This window comes from Parasteatoda tepidariorum, chromosome 9, assembly GCF_982258835.1.
Source record: "Parasteatoda tepidariorum strain Cologne lab strain chromosome 9, Ptep-v5.0, whole genome shotgun sequence".
NCBI classification, from domain to species: domain Eukaryota; kingdom Metazoa; phylum Arthropoda; class Arachnida; order Araneae; family Theridiidae; genus Parasteatoda; species Parasteatoda tepidariorum.
The window spans coordinates 85,086,577-85,114,226 of record NC_141763.1 but is presented as its reverse complement, the minus strand read 5'-3'; the positions used below and the strand labels follow the sequence as shown (position 1 = coordinate 85,114,226).

At 28.6% G+C, this 27,650-nt stretch overlaps 1 protein-coding gene across 3 annotated transcripts in view; it reads left to right on the top strand.

Annotated features, from left to right (window-relative positions):
- The window catches only part of LOC107451782 (putative G protein-coupled receptor AH9.1), an 89,024-nt gene that overhangs the window by 48,721 nt on the left and 12,653 nt on the right, over positions 1-27,650 (top strand). For 2 of the 3 annotated variants that reach the window (XM_071186413.2, XM_016067991.4), the window contains exon 2: positions 23,978-24,207. The gene's annotated coding sequence lies outside the window, so the exon portion shown is untranslated. Of the gene's footprint in view, positions 1-23,977; positions 24,208-27,275; positions 27,533-27,650 lie in introns of those variants that run through there. The other variant, XM_043048693.3, reaches the window with a different exon arrangement.

Below are 27,650 nucleotides of genomic sequence, written 5' to 3'. Positions count from 1 at the left end.
AATAACGAAAATCTATATTTAAATCAATAATACAATATGATTGATTTTTTAATTAGTGAACCATACTCGTATTGTTGTTTTATTGAACTAAATCATGCCTTTCTGTGCTTGCATTTTTTAATTAATGAACCATGTTTGTATTGTTCTTGCTTTATCGAAATCAATCGTGTCTTTCTAAATACACATTTTGAAATTAATGATCTACATTTGTATTGCCCTTGCTTTATTGAAATCTGTCATGTCTTTCTGAGTTTGCATTTTTTAATTAATGAACCACGTTCGTATTCTTCTTGGTTTTTTTTAAACAAATCATGTCTTTCTGAGTTCGCATTTTTAAACTAATAAACAATGCCCTAATTGTTGCTGTTGCATTGAAAACAATCACATCCTTCTGGATTTTTTTAAAACTAATTTGTCATGCTTATGTTGTTATTATTTATGAGCAACTGATTTATTTATACGCAAATATCCATAATATCATTTTTCGAAAATCATGGTTTTTGTGATATTTAATGTCATAGAGGTAGAAACACGTCAGGCAGAATCCTCTGACGTAAGTTAGTTACTATTCCACAAATTAATCGTTGAGAATAGTTTTTTCTTGACCTTTAAGCATGCGGGTGGCTTATTGTGTATAGAATTTATTAGAAAAGCAGCTGCAAATGGAACAACTATGACGTGACATAAAATGACGAAAATAAATAATACAAAATAAACTGAAATAAAAAAGTTAGATTACGTGTTGAGCTTCGCTTTTAACTTTCCTCTTATTGCTTTTTTAGACTATTTATTTAGTCATATTTCTGGCAAATTTCCTCGCGTTTAACATCTATAGTGTGTTTGCAGTCTTTTGAAAACTCTTCCTGTATTAAAATAGAATTCGAAATAAATATCCTTTTTATGAGCTAAAACTATCATTTTAGCATTTCGTGAACTGTATATTTTTTGAACAATTATTTTTTAACAAAACCATTTGAATTTTTGCGAAATGCGAACTATAGTAGCAAATAATTTTTAAAACTATTTGATCCCTTGCGTGCAGTATTAAAGAAATTCTGGAGCTTCGCAAATTTTTTTTTATCTCAATATTAAAAAAGTTTGTTTTGTATGATGGAAAGATACAGGGATTCGTAGATATTGCTAATGAAGCAAGTTCCCGGTTCCAACTCCAGGTGATGAGTGAGTATTTATTTACTCTTACTCCTTTTGTTAAGCTGCATTTCTTAATTAAATGTGCACTTTATTTAACCTAGAGATGCAGCATCATGTGTGCTGCGCTTAGTCTTATGCTTTTGACGAAATTTGAATCCTCAAGACAATCAAATCAAGAGGGAAGATAATCATTAATTTGAGGAAATATTCACTCAGGGTATATGTCAGGAAACTATTTAGTCAAAATGGAGAAATTAGCATGATCTCTGATTTATATGTATCATTTTTTTACTGAGAAGAGAAGTGGAAAATCCCATTACTTTTAATAGTCTATTTGGAATTTAAATAGTTTAATGGAAATTTAAATAGTTTAATTAAAATAAAATAAATTATTTATATACTTATTGCACATAATGCATATATTCCATTAAAAATAAAAAAAGACCTCTTGTTAACAAACGTGTTGTTTAAATACTAAGATTTTTATATCCACTCCTTAAAAATGCATAAATCAAATTTATAATAATCATAAAACTTTTATGTCAGCTTAGACACTTATTGATTTTTTTATGTTTTTATGTTATTTGAACCCTTAAACTACCTTAATATTTGGGCTGATTTATAAAAGTTATATTTTCCAATATGATTCTAATTGAGCTAAAATTATGTTCGAAGCGTATTCTAATCATCAGATCGCAGACAGTGTAAAAAAAATTACAGAGTAAGCCTTTGTATTTATCCTAAACTGTAATCACGGTTTAGCCTTATTTGCAAGATTTAAAGAATGATTTGCCTCTTCTGTTGACATTCATTTATTGGTTCACTTAAATGCATTGATTTTATATTTACTAACTGCTAGCTGACTCACTGATTCAGCAAATAACTAATGTGACAAATAAATCCCAATTTAACGGATTTATTGATTTATTGATTCACCTCTGTATCAACTTGTTATATTACATAATATTTTAAAAGATGGTTTCATATAGATATAAGATTAAAAAATAATGAAATTTAGTTTTATTAAATTATTTTAGATTTGTATTATTTTCCAAGTAAAGGAGAGTTATCTTTATAAAGAGCATAGATAAAATTTAAACAATACGAAAAACACCTTATCAGGTTCCCATAAACAAGCTGCATTTTTTCTTCTTTTGGCTTTAAAATGAAGACGCATTAATATAAAGAGATTCAGAGCGAAAAACATTAAATATTTTATATAAGTATTTTTATTTAAATAACGAAGAATGACTTTGGTACAAAAAAAAGTAAAACATCATGAAAAAAATTATACCCATAATCAGGCATGCAATTATTTCATTATAATGACGATTATCGCTGCATTGTCTTAATACGATAGAATTAAAATCGATCGCTATTATAATATTTTGCACACGTATTTTATATTTAATATTACAAAAAAGAGCTAAATTTCACTATACATAAATAAAATTAAAAGAGTACGAATAAAACATAAATAATGTCATATAAACAATATAAAATAGTTTTAGTTGTTATGATGACAATCACTGTACTAAAAATATAATGCGAATATAATCGCAATTCATTTTATATACGTAATTTATTTTAAGCGAAAAAAGAACTTAATTTTGCTGCACATAAAGAAAATTAGAAGAACGAGAAAAAAAGCATGAATCGTGTCACATAAAGAGCATAATAAATAAATAAATAACCGACCTGCCCTTAGTAGGGCATATGGCGTAATTTTTTGAATTCACAATTTAAGAAAGATTAAGTTTCACAACATAATAGGTAGTGATACAAAAAAAACTACAACAAATAGGAAATGATACAAACAAATAAGATACACAATGATTCACTATTAAATCACAATAAACAGCCACTAAAAGTAGGTTGGCGGCAACTACAAAATTAAAACCATAATAAATAAACCATAGAAAAGTAAAATCATGCAAGGGGAAAAAACACCAGTATATGGCAACCAAATATAAAAGATGATTTCAAAAATGAGAAGAAAAAAAAGAGTTAAAAGGTGTTGAGATAGATAAATCTAAGAGAACAATAAAATCAAGTAAATTGTAAAATCAAAAGCCAAAAGGGAATTCAGAAGTAGTTAAAATCAAAAGGGCTTGTAAAATCTAAAATAAATAGTTGAAGTTAAAATCAAAGTCAATTAGAGAATTAGTTAGGAATAAGAGAAGCCAAAAGGCCAAAATAAAAACAATTAAAATAAAGAAAAGGATGCTAAGAACAAGAAAATTGGTTAAAATTCAAAGTTAAAACAGCCTAAAAAGTACAAAACTCGAGTTAAAACAATCACAACATCAAAACAAAATCTGAGTTGACAATTTAAATTCACAGGCAAAAAGGCGATAAAACATGATAGAAACAGTATGACACCCGAATAAAATGAGAAATTGGTAAAACCTAAGTGGACAAGATAAGTGATTAAGTGTCTGGAGCAGGCAGGTTCTGATGATGGGTGATTATATTTGCCAGTACCTCTTCAAGTGGGGTTTTGATGATTGTTTTGATTTTATTCCTGCAACTCTGCGTAACACTGATGTTGGTTTTTACCTTCAAACTGATCTCCACGGAGTGTCTGGAAGTGGGTGCAGTCAAATACGAGGTGGTCTATTATCTGTTCAATTTGGCAATAATTACAGTTAGAAATTTTGTTAAATAACCTGTTTTGGTGTACCCCAAACAACCCGTGACCAGTCAAAAATTGATTTAGATAAAAGTCAGGCGTTTTATTGAAGGGTCCTTGAAAAATTTAAACGTCGGCCGGCCTCTGTCAGAACTCTGCCACTCTAATTTCCACTGTTTCATATTATGAGCTTTTAGAAAGGTTTTGATCTGGGCGGTTGTACTCGGGACCTCAATATTGACCTGACCAATGCTTGTGGCCTGTTTGACTGCCTGATCCGCCTCCTCATTGCCTCTATTCCCGCAATGCGCTTTTACCCAATGGCATTTATTGTTTTGTCTCCATAGTGATTTCGTGTCGTCGATGATGGCAAGTTTAGGAGTTGGGTCGCCAAGGACTTGCAATGAGGAAAGCGAGTCAGTGTATATTGCAGCGTGTGTATAATCCCTCTCCACAAGTTATGAGAAAGCATGGTTAATGGCCATCAGCTCGGCCATAAAAACGCTACAATTGTCAGAGACTCTGGTGGAAGTTGCTTTACAATGTTTCCATTTTTCTTCACAATAATCATAAAACCAGTTCTGTATTGTTAATTAGCGTTAAAATCTTCATCATTGGCAACCCCCATCCTAGAGCCATCTGTAAAAATTTCACATAAAGAGTATAAAACTACTTTGGTACTGTAAAGACGATTATCAGAACAACGCACTAATAAAAAGAATTATATACAATCAATATTAAAATATTTTAAGCATTTATTTATTTTAATTTTAAATAAAATAGAACAATAGAACGTGGAAATGACGCCATTGATGTCACAAAGGTAGAATCAATCATTTCGCTAAAATGACGATTGTCACAATGACGTATTAGTTAAAAAAAATTGAATAAGATCACTTCTGAAATATTTTAAATATTTTTTTGTTGTTTTATATAAAACAGAGAGAAACATGTCGTTGTACATAAATAAAATTAGAAGAACGTGGAAATGACATGAATAACTTCACAATAGCAGTTATACAGCCATTTCGCTAAAATGAGGACTGTCTCAACGACGTACTAATTAAACAACATTAAATACGAACACTGTAAAACAATAGTAGATACACATTCCACATGTGAATTGAAGTACATTAAATAAACAAAGGCTAAATTCGTGGTACAAAAAGGCAATGCTAAGAACTTAAAGAAAAAACACAAATGTCGCACAAACAGAATAATAATGTTAGGTTAGACGAATGTCACGATGGAGCACTAATCAAAATATATAAATATATTCACTAATTTATTTTAAATATGTATATTTATTACAAATAAATGAGGACTAAATTTGTGTTACACAAAAATAAAATTAAAAGAAAGTGAAATAGTTAAAAATAAACACAGACATACCATCATTTAATGAAGCCCCTTCTTCAATTTGGAAACACATAATGAAAAAGGGAAATGTAAAATACGTTGCTTTTTTTTATATTTAATAACCAATAAACACTATTCCGTCACATTTTTACTGGATAAATACCTCTTAGTACCCTAATATATAGTATACCGAAACAAATTTACTAATATATGTGAGGAAATAAATTATTAAATGACAACATTTTCAAAAAGAAGGTATAGTTTACATAGACTATATTAGAAAGGAAAATACATTAAAAGTTTTTACCTTATTTAATTTTGAAACTTGCTCTCATCATTTTTATTTTCGCCAAATTTGACATTTAAATTGAACTTTCGGTTATAAGTTAACTTATTAAAAATTGGAAGCTTTCTCTATAAATAAGTTTCGCTGATTACTGTTATATTTCATTTGAAACAAAAAAAATCTTCCATGTTATACATTTCTTTAATAAATATCTCCGTTGGCAATCTGAGTGTCAATAGTCAAGTGTAATGAAATTCTGAATTTAATAAATTCCCGCACTACATATCATTCCAAAAAAATGGAACTAGGTTACATTTTTCGATAAAATTTCGAAAAGTGATATATAGTTGCCAGAATAGCTTGAAGCGACTTTTGACTTTTTTTTTTAAATTTAAATTTATTAAAGCGGAGAAGCTCTAAAAATAAAATATTACGATTTGTTTGATCTATAACAAGTGTTTGAACTAGAAATTTTATTCCAATTATTTAAAAATAAAATTTTTATTTTTTAAATGGAATATTAGTTTAAGCAAAAGAAAAATATAAAAATTTATCCTATGAACTCTTTTTCGTGAATAACTCCGTTTAATACGATATTCGATATAAAAGTTATGAAGTAAAAAGTATCAACACTTATACATGAAAGGAAACAATAATAAACGCAGAACATATAGAATAGCTTTTCAAATAACTAAATTTTATTAAAATAGTAAGTTTATCGTTATAAATACATTTATAGTGGTATACTTTCATTATAAAAATATAAATATGCTTATTTTTATAACAGTATTACAGTTTTGAGCATTCATTATTAAACTATGAATATGTTTTTTGTTATAAATACTTTTATAGTGTTAAACTATAAAACTATTTATAATAATAAGCAGATTTGTGCTTCAATAATGAGTGTATTACACATTCATTATTAAAATAAGAATAAATGTTATCTTATAAATATTTTTATACTATTACATACTCATTATATGCTTAGTGTTAAGATTTATTTTTATAGTGTTAGTCACTCATTATTAAGACATAAATGCGTTTATGGTTATAAATACTTTTTATAGTTTATTACTAAATATGAATATGTTTACAGTTACAAATATTTTAAAATTGTTACATAATCATTATTAAAATATAAATATGCTTACTGCTACAAATATTTTTATGATATTACATAATATTTCAAAAAGCTTAATTCAAGCGAGGTATATTAGTACCAATAAACCTCGGTTGAAATTGGTTTTTTACGGCCCACCGAAAGGAATAAATACGTGTGAAAATTGTTAATTGTTGTAATTTCTAACTATCAGGAGTTAACCTCGAGTGATATTAATGATATTAATTATAGTTAGTTGATTAATTATAATTAGTTCTCCAAATGATATTAATTATAATTAGTTTTTATTTCTAAGAGAAGAAATTCTAAAACATGCTTTGCTCAATTTGGTAGCATAAAACTCACAAGAAAGGCAACAATTAATAAAAAAAGATTTTTTCTCTTAAAAAATAGTGTCTTGATGTGTCTTTAAGTTTTATGCATGATTTTAATCCCGATTTATCGATCATTTTTCTTTTTTTTTTTTCTCTCCTAGTGCAAAGAAAGAATATTCAGCTAATAGGTTATAAAACTTAACGTATTTGATATTTTTTTAAGTCTCGACACCCAATCATAACCAGACGTTTCAGCCCATTTTTAGACTCTTTTTTTAAATAGTCATAGTTGGAACACACAATTTATATTCTGATCAAATAAAGAAGACAGCTGGTGCCACTCTCTCCAGAATTTCAAACCAAAAGTAAAGATAGAACGTTTAGCCACGGCCAAGACAGATTTAACGCGGATCTTGCTACTAATAGGTTGTTTAGTCAGCTGCCAGCTTCAAACAGTTTTAATGAATTGATCGTTAAAGACATGGTTCCCAGTAGAACATCAAAATCAAGCATCACTGGCTGCGGTCAGTAAGCAGGTGGGTGACCACTTTCATCAGTCGTAGGAACCGAGGGGTCGTAGTATCACCCCTCGTTAAACTGTTCTACCATAAAGTGCTCGACTTCACACGTAGGTCGTCGGACTACCAAAGCAGGACAGCAAGCAGAATACCAAAATTGTGAAAGCATGTCTTCGGATCATCCTCAGAGATGTTTCCCCGACAGTCGTCATTAACCCATCGTGCAGCGCAAATGTGACAAAAATAAAATACCTACCTACCCACCAAATTTGCGTAAATTAATGGCTAAATTATTTTTCTATTATTTTACTTATATATTTATTAAAAACGTTTCAGTAATGGCAAATAGATTTTCAGTAATTCATAAAGTATACTAAAAAATGCAAGCAAGAAAAGAATAAAAGCCATGATGTTACACATTTTTCATTATCATGGACTGTTGTTGTCCATTTGACTCTATTGATTTTCGTTTACGATTAGCCAGATTCAGCTTTCAACTCACATTTTGTGCAGGGAGTTCAGTTGTCTCACTTTTTTTTTATCGTTTTATCTATTGTCACATTTTTAGTTTTATCAGAATATCCTGTTCAAAATCTCTACGGAACTTTACTCGAGGTATTCTCGTAATTAATTGCTTTTCTGAGACTTATCTTGAAATTTTATTTTTTATTTTTTTTGAAGAGTTTTCTTGTTTCTATAGACTGAATAAATTACAAAGACTTACAAGAGGGATCAGAGGATTTTGTATGTAAATTTTGGGTTTAAACCAATTCTTTTCTTTTTTAACGTTATTCAGACTTTCATAAAGTTCCAGTTTTATCCCACAAGATATTCGTTTTTAATTTGTTAAATCTTTTGTTGATAGAAAATTTCTTTTTAATTTGCTTTCAAATTTTATATAAAAAAATTCCATTTTTCTGCATAATATATATATATATATATATATATATATATATATATATATATATATATATATATATATATATATACACCACACATACATACATTTTTTTACATTAAATATTCTGAACACTTATGCATGTATAAACATTCCTTAGGGCAGAACTTAAATATATTTATTTTTTGTAAACACATACTTCAATATACTTAAAAATTCCATTAATATTACTCTTCTACTGTTAATAATTTAATAGCTGTATGAATATTATGTAAAGTTTTTTTTCTGAAATTGCACATAAATCTCTATTTCTTGATGTTTTATCAAGAATTATATCTTCCTACCACATATAAAAATAGTTACGTTCCCTGTAAAGTGTATTATGTTTGCGTTTTTTTCTTGCTTACGTACAAAGCATGCCTTCATGGTCCTTAAAATCAGTTTAAGGCTTCATTGTAAAAACATTTCGCCTAAAAAACACGCACATTTTGTAGCACTAATTCCTTCAAACGATTGTTATTTTGTGATTTACATGCAATTTTTCGCTCGATAACTTCAGTTCTGTATTTAAAAATGTATTTTATTTACCTCAACATCGAACAAAGAATATATGAACTGCATGCCAATTTGTTACAATGTTGAAGTTAATAAAATTTATTAAAGTGAGGTTTATGGATTATATTTTTATAATTCTGAAATCATTGTTTTATTTCAATAGAGTTTTTTTTTTAATTTTAAAACTTGGAATACTAGCAATATTATTACTAACAATAATTTGAATCTCCTTCTTTATATTGAAATTCATCCAACTCTGTTAGAAATTTCTTGGAAAGAATGGTTAAATAACAATTTATTTAATTGTTATTTTACCCATTTTCGAAGAAAACAGTCAAATTACCGTAAATAAGATGATATTTAAACTATGAACTGTGAGAAAAGACGTTTATTAATTGCTTTCACCTAATACAGTTAAACAAGCGGAATTTTACCACACTGACTAAGCCCACATAATAAAGCAACCTAGTTCCTTTCATTTGGATACATATTAGAGCCAAGAGGGCTCATCTGCCAGTCTCGTGAATGACAACACGGGGTTCAAATCTCATCGTTGGCACCACAATATTTTCGTCATCCTCTTCAACATTCGAAGAGTTTCCAGTGTTCTGCACTGCCCAGTTTGCGTCGTCACTCTCTAGTGCTCATTACCTAGCAAAAATCCTAGCTCCAATGTCCAGTTAAGTTTCCTTTTTACTGTTTTGAAGCCATAATAGTTGTAAACGGTTTCAAATACTGTAAAGTTTGTATTTACGATCTTATGACCATACTAGTTGTAAAGTTTCAGAACCGTAAGGATAAAAAATATTCTTTGAACTTTACGAATAATTGGATGAAAAGACCGCTGCCGGTTGTTTTATCATAATTGCACAATGAAAATTCCAGCTGTGAAGTATTCTATATTTTACTCACCATTGATTTTGCACGAAATATTCGCATTAAAAGTAATTGCCATTATCAGACACCACTAGTTTCTAAATGCTTCATCGAAAATAATTACTATTTAGTAACAATGATAGTGCAAGCTCCATTATTACATTTAATGGTTCAAAGTACATGGAGCTTATCCTTCTTTGGTATGCGCAGTTGCGTAAAGGAGTGCATTTACAAATGTATTTCTACCATTAAAACAAATTCCATTTGTGGTATAGCAAGCATTCTTAGCTTGCACGAATGAATATGTTTGATTTAAATTATATACTTTTGCGATTATAAAGTTTCAATCTATAGCAATTAATTTCAACTGAGAGTTATATTTTTCGAATTATTTCGAAAATGACCATACTAAATACACACTGAAACTTGAACAATTGAAATATTCTCTCTAACTTTAACATATCTCTCACACTTAATTTTTTTTTATCAAAAGATATGCTAGCTTCATAGATATGTTATATTTATTGCACTATGAAAATATGATTTATATTTTATTAATGTTTGATAGCATTTTGCTATCACAAAGTATCTAAAGTACCACAAAGCATTTTGTGATACTTTATTATTTCAAAAACCGTTTCAAATGATATTACAAATTACTATTTCATCTGTCTTATTTTAGTATATATCACTCGCTGAACAGCCAAGCCAATTCTGAAATTACGACTACCAGTGTTTAACTCTGTAGCCTTGTAATTTTGAAGCCTACCCGGAAGACAAGGAAACTTCTAAAAAAATATTGGGAGAAGTTTAGACTTTTGCATTGAACTAACTCTTATTTGCAAAACATAGTAAGGAAAACCACGAATCCCCACTTAGCCTGACGGCAAGGAAACTCTAATCCATGATCCACCACTGAAGATATTTTACGTTAGCACAGTGGTAGGGACGAGCCGAGTGCGAAATTCGTATTGAGCAGCCATCGCTGGGATTCAAACCCGGGTCACCTCATTGGGAGGCAAACATTCTATCCCCTGCTGGATCACCACAACTCTCTTTCATCAGTGCTCTTCAGACTAGCATATTAATTTATTTTGTTTAAAAGCCTGTAGCAACACAATTTTTATGCTTGCATTTTCATTAAAAATAAATAAGGACAGTTCTCCGGGAATTATGATTATAAAAATAATCACTTAAACAACAGCTCTATGGTCTATTTTATAATTGAAATATTATTTTATATTTTGAAACTCACATTTCATAATATTACATAACAATACATGATATAAACTTTAGATATTTGTAGAAATAAAACTAAATATACTTCTATGTGAAATATATGTGACAAAATATATTTGTATGAAGTATTGAAATTGTACAAAACTATTATAAGAAAAAAGATCAATGTCAATATCTCAGACGCACACTTTTAATCTTATTGCAAAAGAATCTTTAAAGAATATTTTGGAACAAGGAAACCATTAAAAATGATGCATAAAATTCATTTAATAATCTTCTTAATTAATTTTTCAAATGAGAAAAGTTAATTTGGTTATTAGAATTTTCTGTATTTTTTCACCAACTAAATCAAACATGCATTGTAAAAAAATCCGAAGCAAATTACAGTAAAAAATTCTAGCTCTCAGGTGTTGGTACTTTTTACCGTAAAATCCACTTTTACCGGAACATGTTACGAACTAAAAAAACTCTGACATGCTGTAAATTTTATAGTAATAATTATCGTGAAACCACTGAAGCAGACTAATTAAATAAATATTATTGTGAAATTTATGGAATAATTTTAGGGTGTGATTTTATAAGAAAAACGATTTTATGCTTAAAAGGATTTTACCGTAATGCCCCTAAAGTGCTGGTAGTTTATACCGTAATTTGAGCCCAAATTATTTACAATGTCGGCTCAAAAATGCTGAAGTGTGTTACGGTTAACTTGCTATAAATCGTTATTTAAATAATTTACAAAATGTTTATTTGAATAATAATTTTGTTCGCATACTAATTATATGTCTTAATGATTTTCATGAGATCAGTGCATGGGACCTGAGTGCGATTCCGACACCTGCAATCGTTTTCTTCCTCTTTGACCCTACAGCTCTAGTTTGAGCACACCGGAAAATTTTATCTGGTTGTTTCGCTTATCGTGTGAGACGGAAAATACTAGAATTTTTGTGTTAAGCAGTCTTTCGGTGCTGCCATCTGTGCATGAATGAGAATATTGTATTCTAGTAGTCCAAGTTCACAAAGTGGAAAATGCTGGACACTGAAAATTCTGGTTGGATGGTTGGTTGGTTCTAATGCCACTTGCCACACGGGCAAGCCTGCTTAGTGAAACCGAGCTATTTGAAGGCAGAGTGTGCGTTTCTTGTTTCTCAGTGGCGCCATCTATGGCCAAGAATACGACTTCGACCACATCAAACTTCACACCCGTTTTATAGCGCGGACCCATTCATACATCCATTCATTCATTCACAGATTGTAATTTTGACCTGAATCAGAGAACGATCGATCTCCAATCCAGTACCTCCAGAGGCATTGAAAATTCCTCATGTGTTGAAAGGAATGGAGTAAATATTGTGGCACTGGGAATAAATCCCCTGCCGGTTCTGAAGTTGACAGATTAGCTCTCTCGGCTATAATATGTACCCAGCTGAGAAGAATTAAGTGGCTTCATTAGGTGGGCCTAGTTGGTGCGATAAAATAAATAACAAATAACAATAACAAATAACAATAACAAATAACAATAACAAATAACAATAACAAATAACAATAACAAATAACAATAACAAATAACAATAACAAATAACAATAACAAATAACAATAACAAATAACAATAACAAATAACAATAACAAATAACAATAACAAATAACAATAACAAATAACAATAACAAATAACAATAACAAATAACAATAACAAATAACAATAACAAATAACAATAACAAATAACAATAACAAATAACAATAACAAATAACAATAACAAATAACAATAACAAATAACAATAACAAATAACAATAACAAATAACAATAACAAATAACAATAACAAATAACAATAACAAATAACAATAACAAATAACAATAACAAATAACAATAACAAATAACAATAACAAATAACAATAACAAATAACAATAACAAATAACAATAACAAATAACAATAACAAATAACAATAACAATAACAAATAACAATAACAAATAACAAATGACAATAACAAATGACAATAACAATAACAAATAACAAATAACAATAACAAATAACAATAACAAATAACAAATAACAATAACAAATAACAATAACAAATAACAATAACAAATAACAATAACAAATAACAATAACAAATAACAATAACAAATAACAATAACAAATAACAATAACGAATAACAATAACGAATAACAATAACGAATAACAATAACAAACAACAATAACAAATAACAATAACAAATAACAATAACAAATAACAATAACAAATAACAATAACAAATAACAATAACAAATAACAATAACAAATAACAATAACAAATAACAATAACAAATTACAATAACAAATAACAATAACAAATAACAATAACAAATAACAATAACAAATAACATTAACAAATAACAATAACAATTAAGACCATTTTTTCCCCTTAAATTTCTAACAGTGTTTTATTTTATTTTATATTTTTTTTATACTTTTCAATTTTATATATTTTTATTGAAATTATTTATTTTTTAATTTTAAATTTAAAAATTCTTAAAAGGTATTTCACCAAACATTTCTAAACGCAATGTTTAAAATGAGATCGATAAACTCTTCTGACTCGTTACAAATAACTTTTCCACCAATTAAACTTCCTGATCGAAGCTAGAATCCAGATTATCCAGGAAACTCACTCTAACAGGAAAGCAGGAACTTCAATGCTTTCCATTGATCAGATGGATGCCTATTGTTGTTGGACAATCACTGAAGTGAGCAATCGAGGTATCTATTGAGGAGACAATAATGAAACAGCATGAAATTGTGGTTTCAGTACATATAGGATTCCATTGTTATGTGTAGGAAAACCAAAGATACAGATATTGATTCCGTGATAAAAATTGTGTGGGGTGCACCTTCGTGCCGCTTCAAAGCTAATTTTTTTTAGTCATTAAGCTGAAAGAAATCTAGTTCGCAAAGTAGAAAAAAAACGGATGACTTTTAATTACCTTTTTAAAGCAGAAAATTTATTATACATATTTTTCATGCTTTTTCGTTATTTTGCATTAATTTAGGTTAAAATAAATGAAAAATATCATATTTAGCAATTTAATTATTTATGGTTATCAGCATGAAACTCAGGTGTCTTTTTCTGTATCAAAGCTAAAATCTTTCCAACACGGCTAACTTTCAAATAATAGTTTTTCAAATCCGCACTTCCCTGCAATTTTTTACCTCTGAAAGGTACACTTTTACCATTGAATTTCTTTAATTAGAAAAATTAATTACCCATGGAATTTTGAATATGAAGGATATTTTTTTCAAACTAAGTTTCGTGGATATTATGTTTTAATACACATTGTAATTCTAATGATTGCAAATTTTTCAGTAACTATTAGACTGTTATTATAATTAAAAAATATCAAAATATGTTTTTGTTCGTAATTAGAGGATCAGAAAAAAATATGTAAAATGGACACTTATGGTGTCCCATCTACGCCAAAGCGTTAAAGGTCTGATTTTCACGTAATAAAATGGATGATTTATAGAACTTTTCAAGCGAATAAGAAATGCACACAAATAAAACATTCGCTTTCTGAAGGATAACTGCAAGCGAAAAATAATTTCAAAAATGTTATGCTATTAAGAAAAGGAAAATAATATTAATAATTTAATGCTTTACAAATCCTCACATCATCTTAAACTGTTTAATTTTTAACAAGAAATATCTAACTTTAAACGTAATTAGTTAAATAGTTTTGGGAAACACAGATACAAGTTTATAAAAATATAAGTATACGCAAATACAAATTTATACAAATACAAGTTTAAACAATTTTTTTTAAATTTTATCTTTAGAAACTATTGGACTGATTTTGTTCAAATATTTACTTATCATCCATTCTTAATAATTATATTCTCTGTTACATTACTTTTTTAATTTTTAATATTATGAAAAACCTAAAACGATATAATTCCTTTATGATATTATAATCGCATTGTATTATGATCAATATTAAGTTATCATGAAACATTCATTAATAACGATATTTACATTTCATTTTTAGATTTTTAAACAGTAAATAAGTTTCATTTATTTTTTACTGAATTGTAATTACTTTAAATGCATTTTCTTTCAGATAAAACTTCACGCAAAACTTTATTAAAATTAAAATAATGTTTACAAATCAACTATTTTTTTCTTATCAAACTATTTAATCTTAGGCTTTATTTAAAATTAACTTCTTGCGTTATCTTTTAATATTCTCCTGGACAAAATATATTTAACGAGTTTTCATAACAAGAAAAACTTAACGAACTTTAAAATTGAAGTTAGTAAATGAAGTAGCAGTAGTAAATTATCAAAATAATTGGATAAGTTTATCCTAATAGATGTAGAAACTAAATCTGTGAAACCACATTAGTGTTAATGAAATATATTATTTTGTATTCTTTTAATTGAATAATTTTTAATTTATGACAATCTGTTTATCGTCGAATAATCACAGATGATTTGAAAGCAATCATAAGGAATTAGCATAAAAGGCGAAATTCCTAAAATTAATGAAATGTATATCAGTGTCAATCATTTAAACTGGGACGCCTATCGGATTCAATTTTGCAATTCAACTTTGTTTCGTTCACTTTTAATGAAATAGCTCACCAGCTTAATTCGCATATCATTTTCATTTTAATTAATGATAGGAAATTATGTCTTACAAAGTTAAAAAAACAAGTGAAACACAATCAAATCATGACCCAGCAGCTAGCCCCATTTTTCAGAGCTCTATTATTTAGTGACCGTGGTAGGAATGCCACGTTATTTTCACCCTGTTCAGATGACGTTGACAGCCTCTGTGCTGGTACGGCTCTCTTCAAATTTCCATACCACAATCAACGATTGAACTTTCAACTTCATCAGATTTAACAAGCACCTTGCTGCTATGCACGCTGGTTTAGTAGACTACCAGGATCGAACTCAGAACCCCCAGCTGTCCACCAGTGGTAGAATAATATTTAGGGGTAGAATAATGTTTCAAGGGACCGGGATAGCCTGGTTGTTAGGGCGCTGGTCCCATGTTTGCGGGTTCGAACACCCCCGGGCTGAAGATTCCCCGTGTAGTAAAGTGACTGATGCACGTTAAATCTGTCGTGTCGCAAAAGTCCTCCATGTTCCCATAACAAATCAATACCTCTGGGGGTACTGGATTGGAAATCGATCGTTCTCTGATTCAGGTCAAAATTACGATCTGTGGATGAATGAATAGATGTAAGAATGGGTCCGCCCTATAAACGGATGCGACGTATGGTGTGGCAGAAGTCGAATTCTTGTCCATAGATGGCGCCACTGAAAAACACGAAGCGCACACTCTGCCTTCAATTTGCTCGGTTTCACCAAGCAGGCTTGCCCGTGTGGCAAGTGGCATTAGAAACAGCAACAACAACAATGTTTTCATCGGCTGTGTCCCAGGAGTTTCAAAATAAGTGACTTGCAATCTTCCATAAATACCTCATTATCTGGTTATTTTCGAAGAGGAAATTTTCCCACATTTCCAAACAAGACTTTGAAGATAAAGTGAGATAGCTTTTGGGCAAATAAATCAAAAGCTTACGAGTACAGAGGCAAGAGTGTCAGAATGCCTTAAAAAAGTGCTTAGTTTAAAAATGATTTATAATGAGCACCTTTTTCCTAAACTTGTAAATTCCATCCCACTAAAGTAAATCCAAGGCTTAAGTTCTTGATTCTCAGGGATGGAGTCCTAGCGGCTATAAGTTAAATTGTCTGAAGGCCTCTGTTCCAGACTTTTAATTAGGAGTCTTTCAAGCCACCGGATTATGCATATTTTTTAGATATTTTTTGAAGCAAAATGAGGTATAAAATATTTCTATCATTTAAGTTTTACTTTGAAAGAACTATGCTTGACTATGCTTATTAAGAACTTATTTAACTTTAAAATGTACTGGTTCCATATATCTTCTACTTCATAACTAAATTTAAAAGCAACGTTGCTTTTGATGAATCTCTGCATAATAGATGGATCTTCTAAAAATTTATAAAATAAAAAGTTAATGTTTTCATGCCTAAAAATTGCACACAAAAAATAGCAGTTTTGTGGGAATTTCTGTTAATGTTGACTATGGTACTTTTAAATATATTAAAAGGGATCATATGTAAATCTGACTATTTGCCTTAGCCTAAAATGATAAAATATATCTATTAAAAACTAGTTAATATAACATGAATATTTTAATATTCTATTCTTAAAAAATGTTTCATGCGCAAATATTACATCAAAGGTAGGTAAAAAAAAGTGGAACCCGAAACCAAGATTTATGTTTTTTAAAACTCTTTGCATAGGTAAATGTTTTTTTAAAATAGTTAATATAAAACTTAAATTTGGTTATTTATATGCTTTAATTTATAACTAAATTTCATGGTAAGGCTATTTAAAATGTTTCTTTGCATGATTGATATTCTAAAAATTTATAAACTTCAGTCAAGGTTATTTTTCATATAAACTGGACGGAGAAATAATGGCACAAAGTGTTATGGTGTGTGTTTTCCTGAAATACTTTATTAACTTTTGTATTTTTATATAGTGAAGGGCTTTTCAAGTAAAACTAAATTTCTGATTTATGCATACATTTTAAAATCTATTTGATAAAGGATGAGTAAGTTTCTTGGCAATAAATTAGAAGCACAGAACACGACTATACAATTTTTCGTACCATAAGTCTTTTCATCTTTTCCATAAATATTATCAAATGGTGTTTTTTTCGTTAATGTTTTGAAAAATGTACCGAAATAAATCCATAGTGCATTTTTTTTCTTTTAATAATGTTTTTGAGAATATGCTTTTGACAGAGTTTTAGATAAAATAAATTACTCAAATAAAAATAAAATCTCAAATTTACTATCATCAGTGGCATAAGAATAAGGTTATATCGGGAACATGCTTAAGAATGATAGGTGTCCGATGAAAGGAATGAGAAACATTTTTTCTAAAAGGACCAATGCATTTTGCACAGCTTATTTTTTTTCAAAACTTTCAAATATAAGGCAGGCATTTTAAATTTAGTAATTGAACTATTTCATTTAATCAAATAAGGTTTCATTAGATTTCAATCACTTATTAATTGGGATAATATATTTAAAATTTGCATAAAGTACAAGAACGATTTTTGTTATATAACAGGGTGGCCAACCTGCTTGATAGTCAAGCCATTTTTTAAAATTCGAAATTTTTCGCGAGCTGCAATTAAAACCGTAATTAAAAGGTACGCAAAAAAGGTATTAAAATTTTTTTGAGGAAATTATATTTATTGAAAACATAATTATAAGTGCAAAATATGTGCATTGAATTTTTAAATATTAAAAATTAAACACATTTGTTTTACTTCTCCTGATAATTCCTTCAAATTCGACAAGCAGCCTTTTTTAATTCAGGATACTTCAATTCTAGTTCAAGTTTCTAAAATTCAGTAATCGACGTCTACTTATATTTTAATTGCAGAGCTTAATCTTCTTGCATCTCAATTAATTCTAATTATCCAGATGCTTTTTGGGTCATAATTATATTGGAAATGGAAAACTCTCTTTGAATTATGATAATTTCAAATGGATTCAGAAAAAAATTAAGAGACGATTTAAAATATTTCAAGTCTTGAAATCTATTTTGGAATTCCGTCAATATTCCTTCTAGCTTTTTTATATACTCGTTGAGTTTTTCTTGTTTAGTATTGGAAAAAAAATTTAATTCGAAAAAAATTACAAAATGTTTTACTTTTAATGACCTTTTGAAAAAATTATAATTTAATTTGAAAACTAAATATACTCTGCGAGAAGTTAGATATTATTTTATCTTTCCCCTGCAATTGTAAATTCAGTGTTTGCCAGTAATATTTGTTGTCAGTAATTTTAAAGACATTTTGAAACACATACGGAACGATAATAATTTAATTTTTTAAAATATAATAGCACAAAATTAAAAGGAAACTCGGGTGCTTTTATCGAGAGCCACAAATAATCAATCAAAGAGCCGCATGTGGCTTACGAGCTACAGGTTGGCCACCCCTGTTATATAATATATCATCGCTGTCATTAAAAAGTCCTACTCCGATTTGGTTATTATGCTTTCCTTGTAATGTTCTTCTGCTATTGGCATGACAGCCCTTTGTGAGTCAGAGCCTTCGCTAGAACTTTCTTTCATTCTCCTCTTTTTTTGCGATTGCTCTCCTGTTAGTAATTCATAGGATTTTGAAATCATCTTCCACACAGTCGAACCATCTGATCTTAAGCCTACCTTTAACACTAGTTCATATTGGTTTATAATTGAAGATTTTAAATTTCAAGGAAGAAGAATCCATTAGACAGATGTGAGCCGCAAGCTTCAAGCGATTTATCTTATTGTATTTGCTAATCGTACCATGTTTTCGATCCATAAATTAGGACAAGTCTATAGATTGTTGTACTTTGCATTATTTTTGTTCGTTATTATTTAATTTTAACTTTGGAAATGTTCTTAAGCCGTAAAGGCATCGATTATTTGTTCTAATGTGTATCTTTATTTTCGCGCTTATATCGTTTAAGGAATTAATATTTGAACCAAAATAAGTGAGATTGTCAACAATTTCAAATTTAGAAGTTCTGGTTTCTAAAAATTTGTAGTTTGCAGGTATTTTAGTAACCTTGTTTTGATCACGTCATATTATGATAAGCCGCTTTCAAAGGATCATTAGGCGGAAAACATTTTTAATATTTTTATATTCTTTTGGTTTAAGGTAGATCTTTGATATTCATTTCAAGTTAAAAATTGGGCATCAATTCTTACAAAGGCAAATTTATTTGATGAAAAATGTTTATGCAATATTAATCGCATAGGTTGGGCTAAAATCGATGATAATGCAAACATATTATTTGGCGAATTGTAAAACGTTGCGTAGCCCTACATATAAGGAGTGCTTCTTTCGTTTTGATATTGCGCTTTTGCTTGCTTGGTTTGCATAATATCGTTAATGTAATTTGAGGAGATCATTTCCCGAACAATTTATAATTAGTTAGTCTAAATACTTTTTTTTTCGTAAGAGATAGATCTTTGAATTTTAAGTTAAGAAACTGGCGCAAATTTTTCGAAAAATACCTTCGTACAATGAAAAATGTCACTATAACATTTTGTTTGGAAAAATATTTTCTTTCAGTCCCTCTATATGTACAGCATTGCTTTGCCATGACTTGACTTGATTTTTTTTTCGCCTGAAAGGCGCTAGAGGTAGTTCTCTCATGTCCATTGTGATATCTTAGGTAATATTCATACTCGGCTAATTAAACTGGTTTCCCTTAAAAGTCGCAATAATTCGTCATGTTGTTCTAGGCCTATCTCTTCTCCTCTTCCAGTCTGGTGACAAGGACAATGCAGTTCTCTCGTTCTCTCTGGTATGTTTTCTTAATATGTGGCCAATCCAGATCCATCAACTAATTTTTATATCTAATGTTACTGGCTTGTTAGCAGATTTACGGTATAGATCCATGATGCATATTCTGTACGTATATAGAGCATAAGTCACTAATAAGTCACTTTTCACTGATAAAGCAAACATGATATTAGACGGGTTGTATTTTCAAGGACCCTTCAATAAAACGCCTGCAGGCTGACTTTTATCTAAATCAATTTTTAACTGGCCACGGGGTGTTTGGGGTACACCAAAACAGATTATTTAACAAAACTCCTAACTGTAACTATTGCCAAATTGAACAGATAATAGACCACCTCGTATTTGACTGCACCCACTTCCAGACACTCCGTGGAGATCAATTTGATGGTAAAAGTCAACATCAGTGTTAAGCAGAGTTGGCCTGCAGGAATAAAATCATAACAATCATCAAGACCACGCTTGAAGAGGTACTGACAAATATAATCACCTAGCATCAGAACCTGCCTGCTCCAGACACTTTATCACTTATCTTGCCCACTTAGGTTTTACCAATTTCTCATTTTATTCGGGTGTCTCACTGTTTTTATCACGTTTTATCATCTTTCAATCAGCTGAATTTTAATTGTCTACTCAGATTTTGTTTTGATGTTGATCAGCATTGTTTTAACTCAAGTTTTTTACTTTTTAGGCGGCTGTTTTATTTTGAAGTTTAATCAATTTTCTTGTTCTTAGCATTAATTTATTGTTTAATTTTAATTGTTTTTATTTTGGCCTTTTGGCTTTTCTTACTCTTAAATAATTCTCTAGTTGACTTTAACCATTTTAGATTTTACAAGCCCTTTTGATTTTAACTTCCTCTAATTTTACAAGCCCTTTTGGCTTTTGATATTACAATTTACTTGATTTTATTGTTCTCTTTGATTTATCTATCTCAAAACCTTTTAACTCCTTTTTTTCTCATCTTTAAAATCATCTATTAAACTTGGTTGTCTTATACTGGTGTTTTATCCCCTTGCATGATCTTACTTTTCTATGGTTTATTTGCAATGGTTTTAATTTTGCTGTTGCCGCCAACCCAGTTTTTGTGGTTGTTTATTGGGATATAAGTGAATCATTGTGTAACTTATTTGCTTGTATCATTGCCTATTGTTGTAGTTTGTTTGTATCATTGCTAATTATGTTGTGAAACTTAATCTTTCTTGAATTGTGAATTATGACGTATACCCTATTAAGAGAAGGTCGGTTATTTATATTTATTATTAGATGGGTTGTAAGCGACTGCAGAGACGTACGTTTAATGAATCTTTAGCGAAATAAGTCGAGTGTATTTTATCAGCATTTGAAATGTATCACTTCAAATAATTGGGTACTTGTTACTCAAGAAGAAGATGCTGATACACAAACATCTTACCTATGACGTCAGCACCAGCTTATCGTTTCTATGCAAAATGGCGTGTTAAAATTAAGCTGCTAAGTTTCCCCACATAAGTTAGAATGTCAATTAACGTAAAATTAATTTAATACAAAACCATATCACTCATAGAATTCGTTAAAATATTATTCTTTCTCGTCTACTTCTTTTACTTAACTTAGAATTATTAATTTACGTATTTTATTGTAATCATGCTATATTTTTGCTTTGTGTGCCTGGCAACTTCGATGCATAATTAGTTTGTTTATGTTTTACATGACTTCGTGCCTGTTTCTGTGTTAAGTACGAACCATATAGTGAAAGAATTGAAATCTTTGTGGAAGAATGCAGAATATGTTACTCACGTGAATTGATAATTGGTGGGATTGGCTTACTCGAAATCGAATAGAAAGAACAGTTGCTAACCTAAGCAAATGACACGTTTCAATGACCAATCAGGATCGAGGTATCCACACTTACCGTCACTTGCAGATATCCCGTTGATATATCACAATAAAAAGTAGATTTTAAAGCGAAAGCTCAAACGATATTTTCTGTAACTATTAACGTCAGTCTCTTTTTTATTTTTTTCCTTTCTTTTTTATTTCATTTTGTTTGGCAACGAGTGTAGCAGTTAATATTATCAAAAGATTGTACTTAGTCACCTGTAAAAGAAATTTTAATAGATTAAAATTATTTAATTTTTTTTTAATGTTTTGTTTTGGTAAACGTTAAACGCTTCTACTATATAAAAGCTTTATCCCAATAGTTCTGCATTCTGTCAATTTCGCAACAAGTTTAATCGTTTAGTTATAATTAATGCATTATGCAAAAAAAGGCCCACTTTGCATTTGAGTTACTACCCATTATTCTTTTTAGATGGATCTTTGACAATAATTTCAAGTTTAAAAATGCGAGTGAAATTTACCAGAAACACCTTCATATGCAGTAAAAAATTTTAAGAACATTTATAAAAACATTTTATTCTATCCTAATTTCCCAAAATGTACAACATAGGGGGTATTAAAACAGCTGAAATTGCATATAGTATATGAAATGAAGTGTAAAAAGGCCTACGTAACCATACATTTACTGCGTCCTGCTTGAACTTCGTTATATGCATTTCCTTGTTTTATTCACTTAGAATATTTAATATAAATAATTTTATGATATGAATATTTTTTGCCTTCTATATTCATAAAGATTCTTAAAATATAATTTCATAACGTTTATTAAGAATTTCTCTGTATTTTATTATCAACTTGGAATATTGCTTCGATATTGTTGATTTACCATTTTATTTTATTCAAAAAAGGAGGGTTAATTTAACTTGGAAGAGAAAGATCATAACACTTTGTACCTATGATGGGTTTCTTTAATGAATCATAACAGCATCTGTTTTATATGTATTGAAGGATAATTAGAGAAACCTCACATTAACGTAGTGTTTTTTTTTACTTGTGTCTGTCATATATAATGTAATATCAATAGTGCTATAAATCAGAAATCATGAATAAAACGTACATTTCTTAAGACAAGGATTTTTTTTTTTGATGGATACATTTTTAGTTCCTCGAATTAAGGATGAAAGTAATTAAGGTATTTCTCAATTCTGTGATAATTGTTGCATTTATTTTACATAATTTGTAACTATTCTATTACGTTATATGATTTTATAAGGTTGCTGTTCATTTATTTGTAACGTTTTCTGCTCCACATGATTACACTGTAATTAATTTAGAAAGTTTTTCAGGTAAATATTACCTCAAATTAAAGACTCTATGTTACTAATCGACGTTAATGATAAATAAACTCGCCAACTTAATGCACAATAAAATTAAAAGTGAAAAAAAGAATTCTGAAAAAAATTATCAAACAACAGCTGTCGCCATAGCAACGCATGCAATGACGACGCATTCGCACTGCTTAGACGTCCGAATAAGATGCGCATGCCATCAAACTCAAAATAAGACCCATTTTGTTAATGGGTAATAATGGTGAATTAATATACTATATTCATATTAATAAGTTCTCCTTCCTATTTTTCTATATTAGCTTAATTTTTCTGAGAGCATACTGCAATAGCACTCAGTTTTCTAAGCACAATCAGAGATTTTAAGCGTTATTTAAAAATGTTTTAATCTCTGATAGTAAAATATTATCTTTAAAAGATATAAAGTCTGATCTTTTATAATATATTTTTTGTTGTTTTTCTTTTCAGGATAGAATGGATAATTTTTTATCATTATGAATGAAAATCATGATTCTTTAATCCGGTGGCACCTTTATTTACAAACTTTATCAAATTTAATGGATACAAAGCAAGCCGAAATTTTGAAGACATCACAAACAGAGTTGATAAAAGAAGAAAAGTAATAATTTGACTCCTTATCAGCTTTCAAATGATTGTCCCTTTCTTACACTTATCTTAAGGAAATATCAATCCAAGAAGTAAGCCTCTCTTTTTTATCATTACTTTTAAGGAAATTGATAATCAATATTAAATATGTTTAATGAATTTGTTTTTTTTTCATAAAGAGTGTTTGCTAAAAAAAAGAAGCAAATTTGTCAAAACTCGGATAAAAAACATTTTAAAAACATATTATAAATTTCTTAAAGAAGACGTTAAGTGCTAATAGATTTTGTTTCGATTGATTTAAAACAGATATTTATAAATGAAGTTTTCTTTAAAAAAAAACATTCCATTATGCTTGAAAAAGTAGAGTATAATTATTTACTAAAATGCGCAAAATATGTATTTTTTATGTTACCGCTATTTTTTGAAAGCATGACTTGAACTTATACATCAGTTGTAAAGAAAAGTAAATTAGTGTTTAAATAAATATCGTATTCTAATACCATTTCCTTTTTTTAATCTCTCAATTTGCTTACAGCAATCAAACAGGTTTTGATGCTTACAATCTTATCTTATTCAGTAGTCGTTCATTTTTAAGGGGATATTCTGAATTTTTCCGATAGATGAAAAAGTATTAAGAGTGACTATTTTGCTCAACCAGCTAACTAGTCGCTCTTAATACTTTCTTAATACTCTTAATACTACTGAAGGGGCTTGAACTAACAAAATAAAAACACATAATAAAATTAGTATTATAGATAAATGGAGTGAAACTAATTGCTTTAAATAGGACGTCATATAATTTTAATTATATAGAGTTATTGTTTTAACAGATATTTGTCATCATAATAAACTTGTAATCATTAGTTTTATTAAAAAATAATCTTTTGAGTTTTCAAATTGCTTATCATTCATTAAAATGCTTATCAGAGGTAGATTGCTTAATTGAATAAAACTAACTAAAAATCTATACAAAAAATTAATTTAATGCCTTTAAATATGTAATGTTTTTCTTATCATAAATTCTATTTGTTTTAAGGGGTCAGAGTACAAAATAATTGACAAAAGTATCGAAAAAAAATATTTTTTATGTTAAATTATTATTTGATTCTTGGCTTATATTAAATTATTATTATTTATTAATAATAAGGTAATGAGTAATTTTAGGTGGACGATACTCTGAAATATTCTAACTTTAAAGAAATTACTTTTTTACATGAATGTTTTTTCTTATTTGTTTTCTTAGGATACTTTTCTGCTAAAGATAGAGTTGGAGTAAACGTTTTCAAACCCTTCAGTATATTTATTAAATATGTGCATTGCATAGGAGTTCAAAATTATTTTTAATGCCACTTTGTGTACGAAAATTGTTTTGAAATTTTTTCCTCAGATTTTACTCGTAACTCACCACAGAAAACATTCTCTAACTCCTATGTAAGAAAATGGATGCACAGAACTTTCAAGCGTAAATAGCTTATAAAATATACAAAGTTAAAAAGCAAAAGTTAAAAAATGACAAAAAAATATTTTATATATTCGTTGATTTTAATATTGTATCAATTGATTCCTCATATAATATTCCAAACCATCACATCTTATGTCTTTAAAATTTAAATATATTTCACTGGTATAATATGTTTAAAATACTATTTTGTCAGAGAAAAGAATCATGTTAATGGAATATAGAATTAAAGTTAATAAAATCAAGACAAGAGTAAAAATGCAGAGTAAAATCGCACTGTAAATGGCTTTCTCTATCATGCAAAAGACACCTTAAAACAATGATTGACTGCACTATTAATACAACAATTATATTTTCATTCACATAATGTTTAATTCTTGTTATCTTTTTTAAAAGAGAGTTGATTTTGTTAATAAAACCTAAATGAAAATACACAAGCTCAGTTAAGCTACATTTAATTTAACGTAGTCTTATTTAAAATTATATTTTGTGTTTATTACATTCAAATTTGAAGAATTCAATAAATATAAATAAAAATTGGCAATAACTATAAATATGTTCAGAAAAATACACTGATATAAACATTCATTTAAACAAAAAAATATTTATATATTTCCCAATACAAAAACAAAAATAGTTATTGATACATTTTACAAACTGAAATATGTCTATATTGAAATCAAACTGTAAATAACTACTCAGAGAAATAAATTCTGGTAGAATTGCCGTATTAAATAGTAATGACTCTTTTGGTAAAAATGAAAAAAAAAATACATTATTTTGGTTAATAAAGCCAAAATATGCGTATTTAAACCAATCATTTGATAATTTTTTTGGTACATATAGTAACAGTTTACCGGGAATTCTAATATTCCAAAATTAGAGTTTTTATTACCACACATTTTGTAAAAAATCCGAAACTGAATAGTAAATTAAGCCAAATAAATGGTTTTAATGCCATGCTAAGAAATCAAGAAACAAATTACTAAATTTTAGCGCATTAACCTAATTTTATAACATTTTTAAAACCATATTTAATTCATAATTTTATCAATACTATTGTCAATGCTCTTCGATAAGAATTACGGAGCTTTTTAAGGTTCCCCTAGAGCAGGAAAAATGGGACATTTACCATATTCTGGTCTGTTGTGATTATACTTTTGTCTGTATTTATGTCTGTTGTGACTATACTTTTTTCTCAGCATATGATTACTTCATTCGAAAAACCTGAAAAAAACTTTCTTGCGTTAAAAATAGGCATAAATCCAAACTATAAAATACTAATTATTAACTGATTTTACATACCGAAAAATATTTTCATTATGAACCAAATATTAACAACTATGCTTAATATGTTAAAGAAAAAGTATGAAACATTTTTCAAGTTCAAAAAAAAAGAAAGAAAAAAAACATCGATAAATAAAACAGTTCTTCACCCGATAAAAATCATTTTAATTCGAACAAGGAAAATCGGAAAAACTCAAACAATGCATTAATGACTTATTGATCATTTTAAACAATAAAAAAACACGTTTATGAAAGCAAAATACTACGAAATCGACACACGGTTCAACTTAATTTTTATTTTCACGCGTGGGTTAACACAATAAAATGAGCATGTAAAATTCGACCTTTTCTGTCAGAATAAAATAAAAATAATTCAAAAGAACACATGGTGTAATGATATCTGACATACCCGACAACTGCGTGAACGTAAATCCTATTTTATCAGAACTTCCTCGTTTTGGAGAAAGCATCAAGACTCCATTTCTAAAAATGATACGCGGGTTAAGAGTTTGAAGTCATAAAAATAATTTTCATGCACTCAAATAGTTCTCAAAATAGTATACAGTGTGCTTTTTTAGGGAAACTAATTATTAAGACTGTTTAGTTTTGTGAATAAATTAACTTCATGATAACCAGTATGAAATTATTTTTTAAGTTATATTACACACAGGGTGAGTTAATTTTTATATATTTCATTTCAGAATTAATCTTAAATGTCCATGTTTATATACATAATATTATTCATTTTTATAAAGACTTTTCCTAATCAGTGTTCAAACTCGTGAAAAT